The 25,396-nt window shown below is 42.0% G+C and overlaps 1 long non-coding RNA gene across 3 annotated transcripts in view; it reads right to left on the bottom strand.

Annotated features, from left to right (window-relative positions):
* LOC132373019 (uncharacterized) overlaps positions 1-25,396 on the bottom strand; it is a 48,026-nt gene that overhangs the window by 19,876 nt on the left and 2,754 nt on the right. The window contains exons 3-4 of one of the 3 annotated variants that reach the window (XR_009505326.1): positions 22,387-22,511; positions 130-287 (exon numbers count right to left, since the gene is read on the bottom strand). This is a non-coding gene — a long non-coding RNA (uncharacterized LOC132373019). Of the gene's footprint in view, positions 1-129; positions 288-19,984; positions 20,092-22,386; positions 22,512-25,396 lie in introns of those variants that run through there. The other 2 variants (XR_009505325.1, XR_009505327.1) reach the window with 2 other exon arrangements.

Raw genomic sequence — 25,396 nt, 5'->3', positions numbered from 1 at the left:
TTCAGTGTAACTATTTTGAAATTTATTCCATGTTGTTGGGTCTACCATAGTTCATTCCTTTTTATTGCTGAATAGTATTCCATTGTATGCATATAACACATTTGCTTATCTCTTCACATATTGATGGACGTTTGGGTTGTTTCCACTTTGGGGCTATTATGAATAAAGCTGTTATGGACATTCATGTACAAGTTGTTGTCTGGGTATATCCTTTCACTTCTCTTGGGCAAATGCCGAGGTGGAGAATGGCTAGGTCATATGGTACAATATTATCTTCTGAGTAGATCCTAAATAAATAGAGATTGTGTTTGGAGAAAAGCATGATATATGTGAACCCCTACATATAGTTCTCTTGATGCCTGTAAGTGTTTATCATGGAACCAAAAAAAAAAAAAAAATCATACCTCCTTTTTCTTTCCTTGTATTATAATAATAGAAAGCATTTGCTTTTGTGTTACACAAGGGAGTTTACAAAATGCCTTTGCATATATTATCTTAACATATCCTCTTAACAAATAATTTATTCTTCTGTTTCTCCGATTCACTCAATTGATTATCTCTCCCTACACAACAGTAACATCTCCAAGACTGAATAAAATATTCTAGATGTGTTCTCAAAAGAACTACATGTTCCTATGACTAAGTCGCTTTGCGGTGCACCTGAAACTATCACAACATTGATAATCGGCTATACCCCAATACATAATAAAAAGTTAAAAAAAAAAAAAGGAACTACATGTTCAAATTGCTTTTGCTCCCTTGTTTCTCAAACCCTAGGTCATGCCCCCTTACAAAGGCTACATTGTCCCCACCTCGAAAGTGAGTCAGCAAGATGTAGACCAGATCCCCCATATGCCTGCTCTTGGCTGCTGTCTTCTTTCTCTCTCTCATTTCCATGTCTGTAGAGACTCATCAATCGTTAACGCTGCAGTTTTTATCTTCCAAACTTCATATCTGGGCTCTAACTCATTCACAGATATCTCCACTAAGAAGATACAGAAACTGCAAATCCCAAACCCTGAATCATCTTACCATGTTGTTTAAGTTAGAAAATAGTATTATTTGGGAGATGCTGTCAAAAACTAGCCTTGCATGTTCACTGTTTTATGCCAGAAATCATTCCACTCAATTGTTGTAGAAAATTTTAGTGACACCTTTAAAATCATCACTCCAGCAATCTCATCCACTCTCTCTCCATCCCCTTCTGCCCTACCTTCTGCTTTTTTGCTGCCTTTTCTCTCTTCACTCTTCCAATTTCTTCTAAGGTTTGGAGAAAACTCAAAGACTATAGGAGAGAATTCTAAAAAGAGTGTTTGGCTTTGGGACAACTGGTTTCCCCACTGCAAAAGCTATATTATATTCCTCCCTACACAAAAATACAATTTAATGTGGATTTTAAATTTTTTAAATAGAACTACCAAAGCACTGAAAATATGGAAGTCAAAAAGTAATATTAGGGGACTTCCCTGGTGGCCCAGTGGTTAAGAATCTGCCTGCCAATGCAAGGGACACGGGTTCGAGCCCTGCTCGGGGCAGATCCCACATGCCGCAGAGCAGCTGAGCCCGTGCGCCACAACTACTGAACCTGCGCTCTAGAGCCCACGAGCCAGAGCTACTGAGCCCGCATGCCACAACTACTGAAGCCCGCGTGCCTAGAGCCTGTGCTCTGCAACAAAAGAAGCCACCCCAATGAGAAGCCCATGCACTGCAATGAAGAGTAGCCCTCGCTCACCACAACTAGAGAAAGCCTGCACACAGCAACAATGACCCAACGCAGCCAAATAAATAAATAAAATAAATTTTTTTTAAAAAGTGAAAATATTTCTGCTTTATAAAGAAAAGGTAATATTAGGTTGGGAGACATCTTCCTAAGCAAACATAACACTTAGAATGAAAAAAGAAAATTATTGATAGATCGACTATGTACATTTTCCATTTCTGTATGTGAAAGATATCATAACAAAGTTAAAAATTAAGAGGCAGCTTGAGAGAGAATACTTGCAATATATATATAAGGGGAAAGAATGTTACTCTTTTTTTTTTTAAACAATGAAACATGCAACACCTTTAATTTACTTTATTTTTGGCTGCATTGGGCCTTTGTTGCTGCACGTGGGCTTTCTCTAGTTGCAACGAGCAGGGGCTATGTTTTGTTGCGGTGCGTGGGCTTCTCATTGTGGTGGCTTCTTTTGTTGCAGAGCATGGACTCTAGGCGCTCAGGCTTCGGTAGTTGTGGCACGTGAGCTCAGTAGTTGTGGCCCACGGGCTCTAAGGCACGCGGGTTTCAGTACCTGTGGTTCACGGGCTTAGTTGCTCCGTGGCATATGGGATCTTCCCAGACCAGGGATCGAACCCGTGTCCCCTGCATTGACAGGCGGATTCTTAACCACTGCACCACCAGGGAAGTCCCAGATTGCTACTCTTAATATATAAAAAGCTCCCTACATTGAATTGTACCCTTAAGATTTGTGCATTTTACTGTATGTAAATTTTACTTCAAAAAATAGGACTGTAAATGAATATCAAAGTCTGTTATTGATAAACATCTGGAGTATTTAGTGTATGGATATCAACAACTTAATTTTGAAAGGCACAAAAATAAGGTGGCTTGATAAATGAATAAAGGGGTGAATAGATGGAAAGATAAATGATAAAGTAAATATAGGAAAATGTTAATGATCAAGTCTAGATGGTGGGTGTGTGGATGTCTACTACACAATTCTTTCAACATGTCTGTATGCTTGAAATTTTTCATAGTAAAATGTTGGGGGAAAGTCCTTAAAAAGGAATAAGAAAATACATATAACTCCTAAGAAGAGTAAACAAGGAAATTTACAGAAATAATTTCTTTGAAATAAAGAAAAACAAATAGACAAATAAAAAAGGATGTTCAATCTCACTTGGAATCAGCAACAACTTATAAAGCTTGATAACATGCAACAGAAATATACACACATGGGAAAAAATATATGTGTAAGGACATTTATTGATTTTTTTGTTTAATATAGAAAATTTTTTAAAAAGAAAAGAAAGGGAAAAAAAGAAAAGAAACAAGCCAAACACCCCTCCCTAGGGAAATGTTTAAATTAATGACAATGTGTCCATGGTACAGAATCTTAGGCAGCAGCACAGAAGAGTGAGGTAGCTTAGGGTGTACTGACATGAGATCGCCAAGGTCTATTGTTCATCAGAAAAATGAACATCACAGAGGGAATTGTATAAAATGACCATTTACATTAAAAAAAAACAATACAACTATGAATGTATGCAGATGCACAGAAAAAAAAATGTCCAAAAAGATGGTCAATCTCTGATTCATTTTAGGAAACAGTGAAATTGGAAGGAGGGGAAACGACATTAGAAGGACATTTAAGCTTCTACCCTGTAGACTCCCATCTTACCTGGACTTTTTACAACAAGTAAGCAATACTTTGGTAACTTTTTAAATTACCTAAATTGATCCAAGATGCTAGTAATGACTATTATCTAAATATTCCTAAAACACCCTGTGGAAGTTGCAAAATTCAGTCAAGAATCCACATATTTTTCCTGCCTAACATCAAAAGCCTGAAGTCTTGCAGACAAAACATCGTGATCTTTTAAGGGATTTTTCTTTACTTTTCCTCTGAATGTCTTAGCATTCATGTCTATTAAGCCAAATGGTCACAAGCCTATAAACCATGTGAAAGTTCTTTCTTCTCCGAATTACTTCGCCCGAGGGTTTAACCCAAGCCTGGACACAGAGCCTGATCCCAATAGAAGCTCCGTTGAGAGAAAAGGGTTCTTAAACATAATGGAACGTATTCTGAGCTAAATGCCAAAGAGTAGATGGGTCAGGAAGGGGGAATTTTACAAAAACACTGCAAGCCAAAGGAAAGAGAGGCAAAGATGATATGTGAGAAGAAACAGAAAGAAGATGGAAGTAGAGAGAGAAGAGAGTGAGGAAAGGGTTTTGATTTTAAAGGTTGAAACATTCTGATCCGTGAAAGAATTCAAGAGGAATTTCACCACCTAGGCTCGCATGTGTATTCGCACATATGGCTCCATTCAGGAAACCAAAAGAGACTTTCTGGAGGCAGACAGAATGGTAAATCAATTAAGTGAAGGTTCTAGCTATGCAGATATGCAGACATGGGTAGAGGAGCAGAAGAGCTGAGTTGGGATACACCCTCTGAAAGATTATGCGCCCACGACGAACAGGCTCCCTGCCCACGAAGAGCCTCAGAGCTTTTCACAAATATTTTGTCATGAGTAGGGAGGACATTCAGCTTCTTGCCCCCCTGTGACTTCTCTGGTGCAGACTAGATGGCCTGCATCTGGAATTCAGCAAAAATACCTGTGTCCAGGTGAAGAGGTAATGTAACCGGTACCAGAATGCCATTCCCAGAGCACGTGTCTCATTACCTCTGCTGAAGGAAAAACTCCCCCTGTACTTTTGAGGGAGGCAGGGGTGTCCTCAAGTTAAACCTCAGTTCACTCAACACACATGTACTGGGGACTTAATTAATGCCAGACACTGCTCTTTGCTGTGGAAACGCAAAAATGAGTGGCACGACCCTCTCCCCAAGAATCTCACAGTCTGCTGGGTAAATACTTACAATACAATGGATGTTTGTAAAAGGTACAGTGCCAGTACAAAGTCAACAGAGATCAACTGCTGGGGAAGGGAAGAGACAAGCCCAATGTCACAGAAAATGAGCACTGAGCTGCACTTTAAACATGAGTAGAAGCTCAAGAGAATGAGAAGATAAGCCAAAGACTGGGAGAAAATATTTGCGGAAGACATATCTGATGAAGGACTGTTATCCAAAATACACAAAGAACTCTTACAACTCAAGAATAAGAAAAGAACAACCTGATTAAAAAATGGGCAAAAAATCTTAGCAGACACCTCCCCAAAGAAGATATACAGATGGCAAATAAGCACGTGAAAAGACGCTCCACATAATATGTTGTCAGGGAAATGCAAGTTAAAACAACAATGAGATACCACTACACACCTATTAGAATGGCTCAAATCAAAAACTGACAACACCAAATGCTTGCAAAGATACGGAGCAGGGCTTCCCTGGTGGCGCAGTGGTTGAGAATCTGCCTGCCAATGCAGGGGACACGGGTTCGAGCCCTGGTCTGGGAAGATCCCACATGCCAGTGGAGCAACTGGGCCAGTGAGCCACAATTACTGAGCCTGCGTGTCTGGAGCCTGTGCTCCGCAACAAGAGAGGTCGCGATAGTGAGAGGCCCGCGCACCACGATGAAGAGGGGCCCCCACTTACCACAACTAGAGAAAGCCCTCGCACAGAAACGAAGACCCAACACAGCCATAAGTAAATAAATAAATAAAATAAAAATACCCCCCCCCCCAAAAAAAAGATATGGAGCAAAAAGAACCCTCATTCATTGCTGGTGGGAATTCAAAATGGTACAGCTACTTTGTTTTTTTGTTTTGTTTTGTTACTTGTACTTTGCTTCATTTATTGAGGTTTCTAGCTGTGTTCATGAAAGGCTTTGTGAAACTTGGTGCAAGTATAACAGAACTGAGGAGAGGGCCATTCTCCTAGCCTGTCACCACTACACCACAGCCCACAGGTAGAGCTGCTTTGGATGACAGTTAGGCAGTTCCTTATAAAACTAAACATACTTTTACCAAATAATCCAGCAATCACAGTCCTTGGTGTTTACCAAAAGGAGGTAAAAATACATATCCACCCAAGAACCTGCACACAGATGTTTACAGCAGCTTTATTCATAATTGCCAAAACCAGGAAACCACCAAGATGTCCTTCAGTAGGTGAATGGAGAAACAAACTGTGGTACATCCAGAAAATGGAATATTATTCAGCACTAAAAAGAAATGAGCCATCAAGCCATGAAAAGACATTGAGGAACTTTAAATGCATATTAGTAAATGAAAGAAGCCCATCTGAAAATCCTACATACTGTGTGATTCCAACGATATGATATACTGGAAATGGTAAAACTAGAGACAGTAAAAAGATCAGTGGTTGCCTGGGTTTGGTGGAAGAGAAGGATGAATAGGTAAAGCACAGAGGATTTTTTAGGGCTGTGAAACTACACTGTATGATTCTACAGTGGTGGATACATGTCATTAGACATTTGCCAAAACTCATAGATTGTACAACACCAAGAATGAACCCTAATGTACACTATGGACCTTGGGTGATAATGATATATCAATGTTGGTTCATCAGTTATAATAAATGTACCATTCTGGTGTGGGGCATTGATACTGGAGGAGGCTGGGAAGGGAAAGCACTGAGTATATGGGAACTCTCTATACCTTCCACTCAATTTTGCTGTAAATCTAAAACTGCTCTAAAAAATAAAGTCTATTTAAAAGGAAAAAAAATGGGACTTCCTGGTGGTCCAGTGGTAAGACTCCGCACTCCCAATGCAGGGGACCCAGGTTCAATCCCTGGTCGGGGAACTAGATCCCACATGCCTGCCGCAACTAAGAGTTCGCATGCCACAACTAAAGACCCCGCATGCTGCAACTAACACTTGGCTCAGCCTAAATGAATAAATATTTTTAAAATAAATAAATAAAAGGAAAAAAACATGAGCAGGAGGTGCAGCACTGGTTACTACACGTGCCAACTTGAGCTCCTCTAGTAGGTAAGAGACCCAGGCAAAGTCAAGCCCTCTGGATTACACATGAAGCACTCTTGTGACTAAACACAAAGATAGATATTAAAAGATGATAATTATATTAGAAATATTGTATGATATGGCTTATAGGTAGAATCCAAAAAAAAATGATACTTATTTACAAAACAGAAACTGACTCACAGACTTAGAGAATGAACTTATGGTTATGGCGGGGGGAGGGGCGAGGGACAGTTAGGGAGTTTGGGATTGACATGTACACACTGCTACATTTCAAATGGATAACCAGGGCTATCCTGGTGGTGCAGCGGTTAAGAATCCGCCTGCCAATGCAGGGACATGCGTTCGAGCCCTGGTCCGGGAAGATCCCACATGCCGCGGAGCAACTAAGCCCGTGCGCCACAGCTACTGAGCCTGCGCTCTAGAGCCCACGAGCCACAACTACTGAGCCCGTGTGCCACAGCTACTGAGCCTGCGTGCCTAGAGCCCGTGCTCCCCAACGAGAGGCCACCACAATGAGAAGCCCGTGCACTGCAACCAAGGAGCCCCCGTTCACCGCAACTAGAGAAAGCCCACGCACAGCAACGAAGGCCCAACACAGCCCAAAATAAATAAATTGAATAAATAAATTTTTTTTTAAAAAATAAAATAAAATGGATAACCAACAAGGACCTACTGCATAGCACAGGGAACTCTGCTCAATATTCTGCAACAACCTAATTGGGAGAAGAATTTGAAAAAGAATAGACACATGTATATGTATAACTGAATCACTTTGCTGCACACCTGAAACTAACACAACGTTGTTAATCAACTGTACTCCAATATAAAATAGTTTTTTTTTTTTTCAAAAAGGAATAGGGCTTCCCTGGTGGCGCAGTGGTTGAGAATCTGCCTGCCAATGCAGGGGACACGGGTTCGAGCCCTGGTCTGGGAAGATCCCACATGCCGTGGAGCGACTGGGCCCGTGAGCCACAATTACTGAGCCTGCGCGTCTGGAGCCTGTGCTCCGCAACAAGAGAGGCCGCGATAATGAGAGGCCTGCACACCGCGATGAAGAGTGGCCCCCACTTGCCACAACTAGAGAAACCCCTCGCACAGAAACGAAGACCCAACACAGCCATAAATAAATAAATAAACCCAAAGTTTAAAAAAAAAAAAGAATAAATAAATAAATATCCTGAGATTTCAACAACAACAACAAAACTGATAATTATATTTGATGAGTTGGGGAAAGGCAGATTATGAATGTAAAGCACTGAGCCTTGAGAATCGTACGTTGTAAATTCCCAGTACATGTTGGCTGTTATTCTTATTACCATCCTCCTCTGCTTCGTCGTCCTCCTCCTCATTATTAACAGCATTCCAGAAAGGGGGAATGTGTTTAAGGCACAGAGATAGAAAACCACACAAAGCTGTTGGGAGTTCACAAACAGTGTCACGTCTCTGGTACACCCGAATGGGGGTACGAGCAGGAGGAGATGGCCCAGGTCTTGCCGAGCCATAATTACCCCCAAAGAACTTGGAGCTTTATCCCGAACCTAAACAGGGATAGTCTTCAGTAAGAGAGTCCATGAGATCAGATTTGCACTTCTGGAAGACTGGCGAGGGGAGCCAGCCCCGGGGCTGCTGCCATGGTCTAAGAGAGGAATCATGCTCTTCTGGGCCAAGCAGCAGGGGTGAGAGCAGTGGGAATGGAGGCTGAGGTGGTAGCACTGATAGACTTTGAGACGGCTTAGATGTTAGAGGGGAGGGAGAGGAAGAGAGAGGCGGCTAGGACGGTCTTGGGTTTCTGGTTTTAGTGAACAAGAATGATGGGGTCAGTAAGGGGAGGCACGGGTTGGGACAGGGCAGTGAGATGGGGGAAAGTGAGCAAAGGGCATAAGAGTTCTCTGCTCTTGAGCACTTCCTGGATGGCCGTGGGCATCATGGCACCACCGATGATGGACAGAGGCGGAATTTAGGAAGCACTGAACATGGTCCTGCCACTCTGAGAGGCTTCTGCCTGCATTATCTCATTTAATCCTTCCACCAACTTTATGAAAGAGATATTGTCATTATCCTTTTTTTACAGAGAAGGAAACTGAGGCTTACAAACTTGCCTAAAGTCACACAGTAAGTGGTGGAGCAGAGAGCTACACCCCTGTCTCCTTGACTGCAAAACCCACATCCCCTAAACCAAAACACTCCACGGACGCAGTGAATCAACATCACCTCTGGCCCTTTCTCCTCCGTGTGACCTAGAGACACATGGCCTTGTCTTCCTAGCAGAGCCAGTCCCCATTTGGATGCATAGCTAGGAGAGACAGCTCCCTCCCCTTAGCTGGGGACCCCTGGGCAAGGTGCAGCCTGCACAGCTGAACATGGGGTCCCTGAGCCCCATTTCCTAAGCACGGTTCCCTTGCTGTCACCCTGGGGCAGGATAGGGCCCATCTGAGGACACCATAAATCCATGAAGGCATTTCAGCAGCTATAAGGGTCACGTTTCACTCTGGTTAAATGACACTTCCCAGAGGAGTGCTCCTTTTCTGCACTTACTGCTACTTCCCTTGCCTGGATGGGATGCACTGTCCTGGGAACTAAATAAGCCCTGGCGACAAAGTGGGGTTTTCATAAAAAAAAAAAAAAAAAAAAAAAGTAGAACTAGGGGTAAAAATTGGACCAAGAGGAAATAAAAGATGGATGTATATTTGGTACCTTTGTAATGAAAACCTTTGGGACTGTGAAATTTGCTTTCCTCAGCAATGTGGAGCAATGAAAATTGCTACAGTTAATTAATGGCTGTGACTTTTAGCACAGCAGTTTCCAAACGCCAGTCCTTGGGCCAAGTAAGTCCACGATGAAGTGTCACGGCAAGATGAAATGGGAAAAATAAGGGCAATGCAATATGCTTGTGTATGTGGAGACGTATACTATGTAGATTACATAAATTTATCCATGTCTGCATAACTTTTCCAATTGCCTTTCTTGGGAAGAACTCTCCTTTCTTCTGAGACTATTATCTTCCAATTTTGAGAGTATTTTTTTACACTCCAAGCAGCAACGCCAAGATTCTGGAACAACTATTGCAGTTGGCAAACCTTGTTTAATCATTTAACCAACATTCATGAAACATCTACTGTCTGCCGAGCTCTGGGGATGTCCCGGAAAACAAGACCAACCAACAGCTGCTCTCACAGAGATCACCCAGCGGAAAAGGAGGGTGCTTGTGATGTCATAAGGAGCAGAAAGAATACTGTGAAGGAGAACACCGGGTGTTACAGGAGCACATGACACGCAAACTTGCCTCACTGGAGTTCTGGGAAGGCTTCGTTGAGAAAACGGCACTTAGGCTGAGCCCTGCAGGATGAGTAGGAATTAGCTGGTTGAAGTGACCCTGAGTGGCAGCAAAGGATGAGGTATTTTTGAGGAATGGGGGAAAGGGAGTGAGGCTCAAGTGCTAGGAGACTGGCTATGTCACAGGAGCACTTTACTGGTTTACATGTAGATAGTCTGTGGCTAAGAAAGGCAAGTTCCCCTGCACAGGGTAAGCCAGAATCAAACCCATGGACCGTGTCTCCGGAAGTTGCTCCTAACTGCTTGCAGTAAAGTCAAGTTATAAATGTGGGACTGCACACTCTCACGCACTGTTTGATAGATAATAAGTGTCCAATGAATAAGACGCTGTCACTAGTTGGCAAGGCTGGGCGAACAGGTCATTTTTCTGACTGCTCTGTGCTTCATTTTTTTCTTGTGTGTAAAATTAGAGGGTTAGACCATACAAACTACTATATATAAAATAGATAAGCAACAAGGACATACTGTTGAGCACAGGGAATTATACCCATTATCTTGTAATAACCTAAAATGGAGTATAATCTGCAAAAATACTGAATCACTATGCTGTACAGCTGAAACTAACACAATATTGTAAATCAACTATACTTCAATAAAAAGTAATTAATTTAATTAAATAAGAGGGTTGGATTAAATAAGCTCTAAGGTCTACCCTGGGCAAACATTCCATAATGATAAATGCAGAATAGCATTTGAAAATTGAGGTCATGGTGGTAGGTGTTTCATGTGTGTTACCAACGATCCGCATCACAGCCCCATGAAATAGGTGTTATTACCACCATTTTACAGATGAGAAACTGTGAGGCAGAGAGAAAAAGTTCCAAGGTCATGCTCAAGTACACAGCAGATCCAGGACTCAAACCCAGTTCTGTTTGATTCCCAAATCCATGCTCTCTCCATCAAACCGAGCACACTATCATCAAGTTTTACGACGCTCTATGATTTAGCGGTTGCTCCATCAGTATTCTTCAGCCTGGCATTCAGAGGCTCTTCTGTGCCACTCTTCCCCTTGGCTCTAATCAGACTGGCCTCCGGGCTGGCCCAGTATCGCTATCACCCAGCAGCACTCCGCTCATGCTGTTCATCTTCGATCTCCCCATCACCTTCTCCCTCTCCCACTGGAATGAAATCAAGTAAGCAACTGGACGATGACCCAGAAACAAAACACACTGGACATGGTCATACAAGCACGTGGGAGGAGATGTTACAGGAGAGGATATCTGAAGCCCAACTAGGCCTTCAGAGTAGCCTTAGTAGAAGGAATGACAGCACAAAGCTCTTGGTAGGCAGGTCACTATCGGGAGTTCCTGCAACTGCGACAACTGCACCAAGTACAGTGGGGTAGAAGACACACAGATCCAGGCATGATGCTGAGCCAGAGTGGCCCGGAAAATGGCAGGGGAATCCCTGAGACTGTGGAACTGGGTCAAGTACCAAGACAGGCACTTCAGCCATGAGAAACAAGGCAAGAAACACCACAAGAATGGAGCCCAAGGTTGGGACTTGGCTCCAAAGGGCAAAAAAGGAGCCCAATCATTGATGAGTGATGCCTCATATGAGCCAGACCAGCAACAAAACTTCCCAAATAGGATGAGGGCTGGTCCCAGGTGTTCGAACAAATCTGAGTCTGATATCTTGGACAGGGAACCAGTGAGACCATTTCAATGATCTTGGCTGCTTTGGTTCTAATCCTATCCCTGATGCTTACTAGCTGGGTAATCTTGAGACAGTAATGAGAGACAATTCTCCTTGGGTCTCTCATAAGTTTGCATGGCTTATGAGAGAGGTACTGACTACTCTTTGTTCCAGATTTATCTTTTCAAAGACATTGGTATAATAAACAGCCTTGGAAGACAGAGTCTCCCTTCGGAACAAAAATCAAGGCTTTTACTCCCCATTATAAAAGATTTGGGTTCCCTAAGCTCAAGATTCCTCTTCTGTAATGAAACCCACTTCGTGTGCAGGTGTCATCTGGTCCACTTAGCATATTTTTCGACAAATTCTATTCCTTCCTTCCACCACCTATCTCAGAGAGGTGGTATAGGGATCATAAAAAGAACTCACTGTAAATGGTAATGTGCTCCATTATTATAATTATTATTAATAATACAAATTCTACAATTTTTTCAAGTCCCAGCTCATTTCTGGATCTCCATGATGACCTTCCCCAGCACTCCAGGACAGAGGTTAGTCACACAATTTATACATATTGTCAAACATTTTTATGCTTACTTCTTGAGTGTTATTTTTAACTCCTGGACTTTATTATTAGTGTTTGAGGGCAGGGACAATATCTCCCACCTCTTTTGGATCAGGCATCTACACTTAGCTTTATAGTAAAGATGTCCACTAAACACTTGTAAATTGATGTCTCATATGTCACCGTTCTACATACCTATTACCAGAAGAAGCTTAAGAAAAGCTTAAGGAAATAGGAAAGAATAGGAATATGAATGTTAGATATAGGAATAGGAAATAATGTTATATTATTTATAGGAATAGGAAAGAATGTTAATTGTTTTTAATCAGTTTTACTGTCTCTGTGATACAGGTTTTGTAGCCTGGAGAGAGGGCAGCTGTTAAAAACTGTTTGTGGGATGACAAGCCCATTGAACTTATCTGAAAGGCTGATTTAGCAGTTCATGTGTTCATAGGATATTTACATCAAGGATATTATTAAGCACAGACTTAAATATTTATATATGCAAAGCAGAATACAATAATTCATGTAAGTTCTTTCCAGCAACTCAGCATGTGGAACAGACCACCTGCCCACCCACAGGAAACCGCCAGGGTTAAACTTCAGAAGCCACATCTTCACCACAAGGTGTGTCATCTATTCAAAAAAGGTGTCAATGGAATTAAGTTCTGAGCCATTATGGTCAGCAAGCAATAATTCTTATGAGCAAAAGCAAAACTAAGGCAATAAGAACCAAAATTAAGCAGATACTACAAATAGTTATCATGCTATTGACATCATTATACATGTTCAGGGTATCCAGTGAGTTTATTTTCTCTGAGATACTTGTCCTGCAAGATGGGTAGAGGTACCTTGGTCACGGCCTGATCTCAGCCATGCATCTCAGACACATGATTTATGAAGTGCTGAGAATGTTCTCTCAATGAGTTATGCTAAGATGCTAAATTGTTTCTTCAGGGTCACCAGTACAAATCCAAAACGCTACTGCCATTGGGTATGACAGTCCACAAAGTAATATGAGCCTATCATTTCACAAACCTGCAAAGGAAGATGTGCACTCCCAAAAAGTGCCCAAATGTGGAAGTCTTTCAGTGTTAGAATCTAGCATTGTGTCAGCATTTTCATCTCCTGTGAGCAGAGAGAACTGAGGAGCTTCTACAAAGAGAATCCTCCTGTCCCCTTATCTCCTGTGTTCTGGTCTGAAGTGTAGATCATCCGCCATGTTCCTTAACATGGATTTTCAAAAAAGCCAGGATTCTCAGGGAATGTTACAACCTGTGAAATCATGTATGTAATGTGTCTGATTCATTATAAGGACTCGCCAAATGTTAATTCACTTCTCTCTGTCCTTCTCCTTAAAGAAACCAGAAATTAGGAATAAGAATGTGCCACCAAACCCAAGCGGGCAGTGACAGAGACTACAGATCACTTCATCAAATGCTTCCTCCATCCCACCAGCCACGTGTGGGACAGAGGGCAAGAGGAAACCCAGGCACATCTGTTGCCACTGGAGATGGGAACACACATCTTTGAAAGTCTGTGCTGTGAAGAGATTCTCCCAGATTAATAGATCCTCATCTTCCCAAGAGGTTCAGGTTATCCCTAGGCAGATGACACACCCTATTGAGAGTGTTCATGTGGCCATCAGGAAATGGAATTTTAGCATCTCTTTCTTTCACCAGAGCATGAGGGATTTGCAATGTGATTGAATGCAGCCTTTGACCATTCACGGTTGTGCGTGTGACAACCTCCAAATCACCCACTATGCTGTAGGGAAGCAAAATTTGCCACCCCAAAATATGCCTTTTTGGCCTGAGGATTAATTTAGGCTGATTATTTTTAAGAAACAGAAGACTCAGGAACTTTGACCTTCCCCATAACTTCCTAAAAGAATTTAGATAGAAGGCCTGTTCCTGGAATAGAGCTGTCACTAGAGGGAACTGCAAAGAGTATGGGCTGAGTGTAGTGGGGAAGCTCAGCAGGGCCTGGAGACCAGAGTCCACTCTGTATCCCACTGTCTCTGGATGGCCCAGCAAACATTCGTTTACCAAACATTCACTTTACTAACTCCATGTGAATTGCTTTCCTCCCCTTCCAAATCCCAAACCCCATCCCCAACATTTTCTTTCGTCTTTAGCTGAAGGTAGTATTTAAGGGGAGGGCTTTGGCCAACATTGTGGTTGAGTTACCCCATTTTCCTGGGTCTCTCCCATGTATACTTGTTATTAAACTTTTGTTTGATTTTCTCCTGCTAATCTGTTCTGTGTCAATTTCATTCTTAGACCAGCCAGAAGAACCTAGAAGAGTGGAGGAAAACTTCCTCCCCAACAATGCAGTCATGCCCATGCAGGTGGCCAGCCCAACCATGCTGCCCAGAGCTGGGACCAGAACAGACCTCCAACACCTCCTTGATTAAGGAACTTTGCAGAGTTCATTAAAAATCAGAAACAATGGGACTGATCTCACAAACCAATATATCGTTGTTGTTTTTGCTTATGCCTAAGAGGTGAAATTCTAACCATGGGCAAGTCAAAACACTCTCTACGTAAATTAAGTACAATTATGTCTGACTGCAGATACAAATGTCAAGTATAAATAGCTGTGAGATCTTAAGATGAAAGGTCCAATTCTCTTTGCTGTTTGTGATGTGATTTTGCAGGAATCCCATGTTACTGCCTTTTTCCTCTTTTGGCCTGCGCCTTCCTCTTCTCCCATCTGAGGAAATGGAGCTGGAAGGAGTGCTCAGAGCCTTTGTCTCTGGTTTGCCAGAAGGGAAGGAAAAAAAGAATGGAAAGGAGACTCTGGGTTGAGCTTTGAAATTTAAAGCTCACTTAGAATAAGCTCTTAAAGCCCAAACTTCAGATAATGAGCAATTACTACAGATAACGAGCTGTATCAGAATGACTTCTTGTACCTGCCATACAAATGTCCAGAGTTTTAATGATTGTTTTGGCTTCATTTATTCAAGGGCCCTGGAATTCTTTAGCATGAAAGGGATTAATGACAGGCTTTCCATGTTATTATCCTCCCACAGAGACACCTGCAATCTGGAAGGCAAACGTGAGTCTCCAGCCTGAAGCACTCAGGTGAGTTGTAGTTTTTGCTGCTTCAGAAAAGTTCTCCAGGAGTGACCAACAGCACCAAGAAAAAAGGACGGCAGAGAGAGTAACAACACTTATAACAATAATAGCATGGGTGAGACTTACTTGTCACCAGGGGCTGTCCTCAGCACCTTTAATTCCATCCTGACAACAGCAATATGATTTTACATTTTCCAGATGAGGAAACTGAGGCACAGAGATTAAGTAACTTGCTCTAGTTTAGACATCTTATAAGTGGTACAAGACAGGATTTGAATCTAAGTAGTCTGAGTCTGGAAACTAAGCCCTTGACAGAAAGTCAGCCAAAACTATTTAATCCTGTCCATTTCGTAAAAGGCTTGACCAGCTCAGGTGACCTTTGGCCCCTGTTCCTCCTTCTGCACCTGTGGTCTCATCACTGATGCCTGCCAATCCTTGCCCACCATGCCCGAGAAAGTGTGTGGAAAGAAGCTCAAGAAAATAAGAGGGTATCTGCTGAGCATCTGTTCCTCAGGTCTGTCTAAGAAGCTGCTGTGTCAGGCCAGGTTGAGAGATCTAATAGCTACAGGCAGAAGGAGGACTGCTTTTGGCTCTGGGCAGACACTTTCAAATACAGACAAAGTGGAGCTCTTTCAGAAGAGCAGCCCGGAGGACAAAAGACCAAGAGACTACACCAAATAAGGAATTGCTGAAGGAACTAGAGAGATTTAGTCTGAGGAAGAACAGACTCAGTAGACAGGAGAACTATCTTCAAACATCAATCTGTTATTGGGGGAAGAAGGATGAGGTCCTGCCTGATGGCTCAATGGAGAGAATCCACACAAAGGCAAAGAAGCTGATTTCAGCTAATGCTCAGAGCTGTCCAGAGACTAATGCACTGCTGAAACCGAGCAGGACCCTGTGGGGCCCTCCTGGGTACAAAAGACTTTCCATGTCTCAGTTTCTTATTTGTAGGGGAAAGGCTTCAGCCTCCTACCTTCTCTGAGTTCCAAAGGGCAAATTCAAGCAGTTACTAATTATGGAAGTAAGGGAGTATAGAAACAAAGGAGAAGCAGTCAAGAAACAATAGTGCAATGATGGGGCAGGATCCAGGCCCTCCTCAAGGGATATACATAACAATATCTTTGAGTCCTTCTGCAGGAACTAAGGTCCCCGCCCAGGTGGAGGCTGAGCACAAGTACAAGATTCCTAGAGTACCACCCTGTTACCTCACCACCAACCAATCAGAAGAAAGTCACACACCCTGCAGCCCTCACTCCAAATGTTGCCTGTAAAAACTCTTCTCCAAAAACCATTCCGGAGTTCAGGTTTTTTTGAGCACCAGCTGCCCATTCTCCTTGCTTGGTCCTGCAATAAAACTTTCTCTGCTCAAAACTCTGACATTTTGGTTTGCTTGGCCTCACCATGCGTCAAGCACACAAACGTGCATTCAACAACACTGCCTAGTCTTAGTAAAGGTATTTAAGTACAGACTAGAAGACCACTGGCATCCTCGTTAGTAGTGCATCCTTTCACTCTCAAATGAGTCCTGGTTTGGGTCTAATTGTTACCAGAAGGGGGACCCCTTCCAGGGCCCAAGAGTGGGGTCTTGTCTAACACTCAGAAATGAATTATCTGAGGAGACACATGTACTGACAAAGCAAAAGACTTTATTGGGAAGGGGCGCCCAGGCAGAGAGCAGTGGGGTAAGAGAACCCAGGAGAACTGCTCTGCCACGTGGCTCACGTCTCAGGTTTTATGGTAATACAGTTAGAAAACCTGGTTAGACAACCAGGTTTTCCTGGTTGTCTCTGGTCAATCATCTTGCCCATGCCCATATTTGGTCCAATTCAAGGCCCTTCCTGGTGGTGCACACATCTCTCAGTCAAGATGGTTTCCAGCGCAAGGGTTTCTGGAAGGTTGGCAGGACATATTATGGGCTGGCGTCTCCTCCCTCCTTTTGGCCCCTCCCGAATTCTCCTGGCTAGTTTTCCAGCAGCAGCAGCATGTTCCTTATCAGGACCTCTTGTTGTGAGACAGCTCATGCAAGCAGTTATTATCGTGCCTGGCCAAGGCAGGCAGTTTCGGTCAATGGTTCCCTAACAAAATTACTGGTCACCAGAAGGAGGGAACATATAGCCCTTTGGCTCCCAGATAACTTGGGCAGGTTCCAAAACATTTCCAAGCTGTAATTTTTAAATTTGCATATACAAAATTTTTTGAGATAATAATCCTATGAATGATTTGTAACTACAAGGATTATACTTCATATCTACTTTTCCATCATGGTAATTGAGCCTATTCCTTCACAGACTTGTTCCATTTTCCTCTTTTTGTGAGTCCCCTGCCAGCAGAGAAAACAGTCCTGTTGTGCTGAATGGAAAAGGCAGGAAAGCACTGTTTGACTTGGAATTCCATAACATGTGGCAGACAGGGTAGAGGACAGACTGGGCTCACTGAACAGGGTGTTCTTTGGGGTCTAGGGAACATGGTGAAAGAATCTAAGTTCAAAACAAATGGGAGGGAAGAGCAGAAGGGATGAGCAGGGACCAGCCTGGTGTCCTGATGTGCCTGGCGGAAAACAACGTTTGGGATACAGTTGCCTTGCCACATGGCAGCACTGCTTTGTTTTGCTTTGTGTCTTTTTTTTTTTTTTTAAAGAAAATACATCACAAGCCTAGGGACTAAAATAGTAATATTTAATTATAGTGTATAGGGAGGGAGGAATTAAGAGAAAAAACAAGCAAAAAAGAGAGAGTGAAAGACAGACTTATAAGAGACCTCAGTGAAAGAACATCATGTAGGAAGATGAAGTAAATAGATTTGCCTACAATCTGGGTGCCAGGTCAATGCTGCCTCAATCAGGGGGCTAGAGCAGAAGCTCGCTCAAGTTTCCTTCTAGTTTATGATACTCCGTTTATTGCAAAGAGGAATTTCAGCCCCATGCAGTGTGAGAGAGCAGGGCGTACGTAGCTGGAGCCACCTCGTCCCTTAAATCCCCTCATCTCTTTGAGCCCCCAGGTCCACGTGTGTCCACATGAAACTCTTAGGACAGCGGTTTCCAAGGCCTCTACTGACTCTGAAGTTCAGTGATTCTGTGATTAAATTCTAAAGGAAGTTATAATTGCCCTGGAAATGTCTTTCTCCAGGTAAAGTGAGAAGTGGAGGGAGTAGCAGGAAGGGAATTTGTCCATGAGCGTCTTGGAGTATTTGTAAAAAGGAACAGAGCCGATGAGAAATGTAAGCAGGGAAGCCTCTAGACTTTTCCAGAGGATCAATTACCTCTGTCTACTCACGTCTGATGATTACCAATGCGAGGGGCAAAAGCAATCTCAGATATACCCCTCTCTTCCGGAAATGTCCTCCAAAAATGAGGTGATGGGTAGTAATGGTCACAACTGATAATGTCCCTTCTCCTGAGGGACCTGGGGAGACATAATTGACCTATGACGCATCAGCCAACGATTTTGTCATTGGCCAGGTCAGACGTCATACTCCAAGGACGAGGTGTACAAGTGGGTCACTCAACCCCAAGAGTTACAGCAAAGACTCTGCAAGGAGAAGTCTGGCAAAATGTGGAAATACTTATAGAAGACTCTGGAAGCACCAGGAAGCCGGAACAGTGGGGGAATGGTTACCCTCCCACAAAGAAATTCTGTTCTGGGGTCCTCGACTGCACACCAAATACAGCCAGTTGCTGCCTAAATGTCTGCTCGTGGCCACAGGCAACTCTGGGCAGAACAGTGACTGGTGAGTGCTGGAGCCGGGGGAACAGATTCATGCACGCCTCCCGCTTCTGGAGAGCCAGGTTTGGGCCCTGGTTGCTTTGGAGAAATTGACAGCACAGTCTGTGAGCTGGAGGACGAGGGCCACTGAGGGGGCACAGCCCCTGAAGTGTTCTGGACAGCAACCTCTCCTGGAAGCCAGTGGAGTACTCAGTGCTTCAGATGTAGCTGACTGTCATCTCTGGGCAAGAAGCCACCAAAAAGACCCATGCCCGTAGTGGGGGTGACATCATAATAGTACCTGTGTGTACCCAATCCCTTGTAACAGTTTGCATAGCTTTTATGTATGCCTTCTCATCGGTGCTTAGGACAGCCCCGTGAAGCAAATAGAATGGATATTATCACCCCATTTTACCTTCTTTTAAATTTTTTAAAATTAATTTTTATTGGAGTATAGTGGCTTTACAATGTTGTATTAGTTTCTACTGTACAGCAAAGTGAATCAGCTATATGTATACATATATCCCCTCTTTTTTGGATTTCCTTCTCCTTTAGGTCACCACAGAGCACTGAGTAGAGTTCCCTGTGCTATACAGTAGGTTCTCAACCCCTGTTTTAAAAATAAGAAAATTGAGGCTCAAAGTGACCTAATGACACACTCCAGCTCCCACAGCTAGGAAGTATCAGAGCCTAGACTTTGGCGTCTAAATTAATGTAAGCCACTACTTCAAAAGAGAAAGAAAGGAGCCATAACCAGTCCTCTGGGCTTTGCTTCAGAATTTACTTTCTTTCATACCGCTGTGGATGTCAGCCCCAGGGAGAAAAGCATGTGCGCTCTCCGGAATAAGAGGCTCCCAATCCTAGCAAATCATTAGCATCTCCCCTGCTCCATGTCCCCTACGTGCAATTCCCCAGAATCACACTGGGCGGAAATGTGAACCATTCCTGCCATGCCCCAACACCGATTAGTACTTAATGTATTGAACACACATGCCATCCTCACCAAGGCGCACGCGGCTCAACAGCCACCGAGAAAATGCTGTCTTTATTCTCAAGGAATTTACAGTCTTAGGAAGTAGAAGATGCATATCAAGTTACACATGGAGCAAAAAGCTTCACAAAATGCCAGGATTAGTAGGAATACCTGAAATCGAAATAGAGGTGGATAATGTCTCAGCTGGGGAAAAATCATTAGGGCTTGGTCGTACTTCTGTGTCTAGAGCTAATTGCCCGAACAAGCATATTTGCCTTGCTCACTGTCATTAATAAATAAAAACGTATTTGCATTTTTCACAGGCATGCTTAGATTTTGCGAGCCTTGTACCAACTACTACTGCTACTATTCAGTAAGATGCTGCACAGTTCCTTTTAACCTTTTAAATTCCTTGTATGTCAATTATGACTCTTAATAATCAGAGCTTCTGTGAATGAGATGTTTACTCTATGCCTGGCACTATTAAATGCGTTGTACTTGTTATCTCGTTTAATTTCCTCTAAGACCCTATGCAGTAGCTGCTACTATCTCCACAGTTCAGACATAGAAACTAGACTAGAGAGATTTTGAATAAACTAGTTCAAAGTTCTCTAAGTGGAAAAAGTAGATTAGAACCAAGATCTGTCTAAATCCAAAGCTCTTAAGAAGTTCACATTTCCTCATTTTAGCTTTACGACATCCTCATGAAGTAAGTAGGAAAGATTTTATTAACCCCATTTTAGATATGAGGAAACAGATTTCTTCAAAGTTTCAATGACTTAACCTAAGAGTTTTGGCACTAACCCTGCAATTCCATTCTACCTACCATCCATCCCGTCATCTTTATACAGTGCCAGCAACTACTTATATCAAGAGGGAAAGCCAGAATATTATAATTGGCTTAGAGACTGAAGTATCAGCTGCATTTTTTAACCATGCATTTTTTAAACTGTTCTTTGCCACATGGGTAATATCACCTCCAAATGTTCAAATTCTACCCGTTACCCAGTAGAGAATGCAGATGGTTTAGAATCTTCACAGCCAAGATAGAAATGACCTACATTCAAGAAAACTCCTGACCTGGACTCTCTCAAAGTCACATGATACCAGAGACAGTTGGAAACCTAAGCAGACTTAGTTATGTTGGAATCACTGATGACTCCACCAACTTCAAATTCCACCGGAATTCCTGTCTGCGGGCCCTGTCCATTCTGTTTGCCTCCGTGGAGATTCACCTTCTCTGAACTTCTGCCATATTTGCTAATCACCCCAGGAAGTTGGGCAAAATGTGTGTCCAGGCCATGCTTGCATAGAACTCCCCTTAGATCTGCCACCCTACCATAACTTATCAGAAAGTCATGAATCATCATCTGTAAAGTCACTTCCTCAAGGTCATCCTCATCAGGAAAATAATATTAATAAACCTACCTGGTTGCATTATGGGGATTAAATGAGACAATGCACCAAATGAATGATGAGGAGTTTAAGTGCATTAAATTTTATTAAAGGGAGTATGACTAATAAGTACATGCAATTGGATTTCTTTTTAAATTCTGAATTAGATCCTTTCTCAGCCAAATAATGATTTAAGAAAGAAAAAGACAGGAGGTAGGATTATTCATATAGTCAATTTGGATCACCTTGTGCCTGTGATATCTGGATGGATCAGAGAGAGGTGGCAAGGTTGGGAAGCACCTACCTTTCCGTATTAGAGGGAGGAAAGGCTTGCATGATGAGGTTGTATTTTGCAGACCTTTGCTCCTTTACCCTCAGTATCCCTACATATTCTATTTTTCTATGTTATAAATTAAAAGCAGTAAGGCTCAGGGAGGACACACCTTCCTGAAAGAATATGTAATGGGCTGGAGGGTGAGGACAGAAGTTGAAGAAAGTTCTGTTTCTACCACTGTGTTAGTTTCCTAAGACTCCTCTAACAAATTAACACAAAACTTGAGAGCTTACAACAGCAGAAATTTACTTCGCCAGATTTCTGGAGGCCACAAGTCTGAAGGTTGTTTCACTAGGCCAAAATCAGGATGTCAGGGGCCCACGTTCCTTCTGGAGGCTCAGGGGAGAATTCTCCCCTGCCTCTTCCAACTCCTGGTGTGACTGCCAGCATTCCTTGGCTTGTGCGACATCACTCCAGTCTCTGCATCCATGGTCACATTTGTGACATTGACATTTTTTAGGAACACAGTCCAACTTTTTAAAATAGAATGTTATATATTTATTTGTTTATCTATCTGCCTACATATTTATTAGTAGGGACTTATTAATTCCTACTTTTTTCAATGGTTTATTATTCAATGCTATACTTAACTATTTTGGTGCTCAAACCGTACCAGATTTAACCAGTAGCAATCCCTTCAAGGTGGTTCCTGTGTCCTTGTGAATGCCCCTCATCATTTTTTTTTCATGCATTTCTTTACTTTCTGGCCAAATGTTCCAAGCTCATAATGTACCTACCTTGTCCCAGCTCTGGAACTGGCCATTTCTTTGAGGAGCTCTTGGAATTAGCAGCCAAGATTTGAGTTGTAGGTGCTCATTGCTACTGGGGTGTCTCTGCCTCTAGGCCCTTTCAGTAGACAAAGCTAGAAAAAATATACATGTATTTATATACATACATACAAACATAATACTATATACATATTATATATAATACACATGCACAATACATATACATGTATACATATTTATGTGCACATGTGTATGTATATATGTATACATACATATGCATGTGTGTGCATATATGTATACATACATATGCATATGTGTGTATGTATACATACATGAAATCATGAGTTCACATTGATGCCTCTAATTCCAATCCAGCCCCACAGGGTTCCTTCTTGCCTTCCCCATTCCACATTTTGATGTCCATTTCCCATACGGTACTTCTCACTGCCAATAGCATTAACACATTTCTTCACTTGCCCAATGCCACAGTACATCTAAATTAGTTTCCAAATTTCTTGACACATCTTACCATGAGATGAATAAGATTATATACTAAGAAGAGTTCGGGAGTTGATTACAATTCTCCTCCACTCAACCTCAGCCAAGACAGAAGATAAATAGTCAAACAACGTGTTCATGAGTTACTTAGATTTGTTCTTTCTTTTGCTTTTTCTCCTTCAGTGTGGTTGAAATACAATTGGATTCATTCATTTCAGTTTGTTTTGTTTTAGGCTTTTCTTTCCCTTCCCATCTTGTTTTAATTTTATTTTTTAATATGTGGAAGATTGACATGCTTCCAAAAGTCAAACTATACTAAAAGTATTATTCACATAGAAGTGTCACTCCCTCCTGAATCACTTCCATCCCCTCCCTCTGGTAAGTAATCAAGTTTATTGCTTTCTGATTTATCTTTCCTGTGTTTGTTTTGGTAACGATAAGATATATGTATGTTTCATTTCCGTTCCCTTTTTACACAAAAGATGGCATACTATATATCCTCTTCTGTACTGTCCATTTTTTCAGTTAGTATTTCCTGGAAATCATTTGATACTAGTTCAGAGAAAACTCCCTTATTTTGTTTTTTGGGTTTTCTTCATACAGCACAGTATCCAGTACTCCATTGCATGTATATACCATATTTTATTCAACCCATCTCCTATGCTTGGAGATATAGGTAGTTTCCAATATTTTACAATTACAAATAATGCTGCAGTGAATAACTTTGTGCATATATATTTTCATACTGTTGGAGGTGCACCTTCAGGGTAAATGCCTAGAAGTTGGATTTCTGTGGTCAAGGGATAAAGCACATGCAATTTTGTTAAATACTGCCAAATTCTCCTCCACAGGGGTGGTACCATTTTGGATTCCTGCCAGCCGTGAATGAAAGGACCTGTTTCCTCACAGCCTCATCAACAGAGTATATTGTCAAGGTTTATAGTTTTGCCAATCTGACAGATAAGAAATGATTTCTTTATAGTTTTAATTTGCATGACTCTTAAATGAAGTTGAACATCTTTTCATATATTTAGGGCCATTTATATTTCTCTTTTTGTGAACCAACTATTTCTGAATTTTGTACTTTTCTATAGGAAGTGTGGCCCTTTTCCCCCCTTAATTTTTAAAATTACTCTCTGTATTAGGGATATTAGTCTTTTATCTGTCATACGTAGTACAAATATTTTCCTCCAGTTTGTTTCGTTTGTTTGGTTTTTTAGTGTAGTCAAACTTATCAATCTTTTTTTATCTAGTATCTGGATTTTTAGATCATTAGGAAGCCTTTATTTACACCCAAGTTGTAGAGGAATTTACCCATGCTTTCTTCTGGTACTTGTATAATTTCATTTTTGCATTCAGATCTCTAGTTCATTTAGAGTTTGTTCTTATATAGGGTATAAAAATGAATCCAATTTATATTTTTCTAAATGGCCATCAGTTTGTGCCAACACCATTTGTTAAAAGATCATCTTTGCCCCAGTGATTATAGATATCACCCTTGTCAGATACTGGATGTCTACTTGTAGCTGTGTTTATTTTTGGACTTTCTCTTCTATTCCACTGGTCTGTTTGTCTAGCCATGCACCAGTAAATACCATATTGTTTTAGTTACAGAGGCTTAGCATGCTTTAATATGTTAGGGCTAATCCCCCCTCAGAGCTCCTTCTTTCCAGTGGTTTCCTAGCTAGTCTTGGGCATTTGTTTTTTCATAGGAACTTTAATATCAATCTGTCTCTTTTAAAATGCTCACTAGTATTTGCATTAGGGTTCCATTACATTTATAAATTAACTTAGGGAGAACTGACATCTTGATCAAATTGAGACGTTCTGAGAACGAGGCATGTTATTCCTTTTGTTCAAGTTATTGGTACTTTGAGATTTGATGTTCTCTCTCGGACATTTACTTAGGTACCTTAGCTCATTAAATCAAATAATATCTATTGAGCAGCTATTACGCCCTTAACGCTATATTAAGCACAATCAAAGTAAAGAAGTAGGTCTGTCCTCCAGCAGCTTAGGATCTCATGAGAGAGACAGGCTAACACACCTGAAGCATAGCAAGCAGCACAAGAGCCCCCGGAAAGAAGCTCCCATAGTGCAGCTGGGCCATCCATGCTATGCAAGCTCAAAGGCAAGGGAGAGAAATGAGGGCTAGAATAACAAGGCAAGACTTTTGGCTGAATTGAGGTTGGAATTGTGTGCCCTGAAGGTCATGTAGGATTTACGTGGGGTGACAAGGAAGAAAAAGGAGTCCCAGTGAGGGGCCCCCAAGTAAAAGCCCAGAGGTGGACTGAGCATGACACTTCACAAGGCAGAAAGTCCCCAGCCAGACCCTTGGCTGGAAAACTCTCTTCAAGCCTCAGAGTTACGTCTCAGTGTTAACAGCCCCCAAATCCTCATTATGTACTTCTTAAAATAATATTAGTGAACACCTACTAGTTTCCAGATACTAGTCCTTTAGAGTGCTAATTTCTGTACATCACTGTCTTTTCTGGGAATGGTCTAGAGCTGAGATGTCCAG

This window comes from Balaenoptera ricei, chromosome 10 (genome assembly GCF_028023285.1).
Source record: "Balaenoptera ricei isolate mBalRic1 chromosome 10, mBalRic1.hap2, whole genome shotgun sequence".
Lineage (NCBI taxonomy): Eukaryota > Metazoa > Chordata > Mammalia > Artiodactyla > Balaenopteridae > Balaenoptera > Balaenoptera ricei.
Note: the sequence above shows the minus strand (reverse complement) of the source record. Positions and strands in the feature narration are given on the sequence as shown.